Here is a 956-nt window from a genome sequence, read left to right as displayed (position 1 = left end):
TATATATATAATATAATATAAATAATATATAGGTATATGCATATATCCATACATATATGTAAAACCTACATCTATATGTATACATATATGCATATATGGGTACAGGACATTAAAAAAAAAACGTTAAACACAATGAGAAAGGAAAACTTAAAATCGAAAACAGAAAACGAACTTTTATCGAACAACGAAAAAAAACAAACAGAGAAACAAGACATGCAACATAAAGAGTATCTTCCTTCGTCAGTTGTCCCTGTTTCATCTACTCCGCGTTTCGAGGGCAAGGACATTACGCGACTTCGTTGGAACAGTCCTTTATATTTCAGACGCGACTCTATCTATCTTTGAATCTTTCTACACCTCCCGCTCTTCCTTCGGTTGTTCTTCGCCTCTCCCCTTCACTACTATATCTCTCTCTTCCTCCGTGTCTCTCGTTGCTCACCTATATTATACTTCCTCCCCTTCTTTTCTCTCTCTACCACTCTCTCTCCTTGCCTCTCGCTGGTCACATGTGTCCGGCTACTGCTTCCTTTCTTATCTTGGCCACTGCCAAACTCGCACGAACCTTTTTCTTCCCTCTTCCTTTCAGTTCGTCACATCACAGTGTTCATTATACATATATATTTTTTCACGTCTGGCCTTATATCCCTACTTGTTTATTTTCACTGTTTCGTTTTCCTATCATGTTTTCTGTTCGCCACTTATTCATCCGCATTACAAATTTAATTTTTTCCACGGGAAGAGCCATTCTAACAATGCGTCCTGCCCTAACTCTTCGAAACACTTAGTTTTAGGATGGTGGCAGCTGATGACGGAAATTTTCTCTATGTGGCCTGTTTGTTTTCTGTGCTCTCTTTGTGTTCTACTCCTCATTTTATCCACGTTTTTTTGTGACGACCTGTACCTAGATATGCATATACTCACACATTATTTGTAATATATATATATATATATATATA

At 37.4% G+C, this 956-nt stretch overlaps 1 protein-coding gene across 3 annotated transcripts in view; it reads left to right on the top strand.

Moving 5' to 3' along the window:
* Window positions 1-956, top strand: part of LOC106876367 (atrial natriuretic peptide receptor 3) — a 593165-nt gene that overhangs the window by 110299 nt on the left and 481910 nt on the right. The window lies entirely within an intron of this gene.

This window comes from Octopus bimaculoides, chromosome 8 (assembly GCF_001194135.2).
Source record: "Octopus bimaculoides isolate UCB-OBI-ISO-001 chromosome 8, ASM119413v2, whole genome shotgun sequence".
Taxonomy (NCBI): domain Eukaryota; kingdom Metazoa; phylum Mollusca; class Cephalopoda; order Octopoda; family Octopodidae; genus Octopus; species Octopus bimaculoides.
The sequence above is the reverse complement of the archived record's forward strand: the minus strand, read 5'-3'. Positions and strand labels throughout refer to the sequence as shown.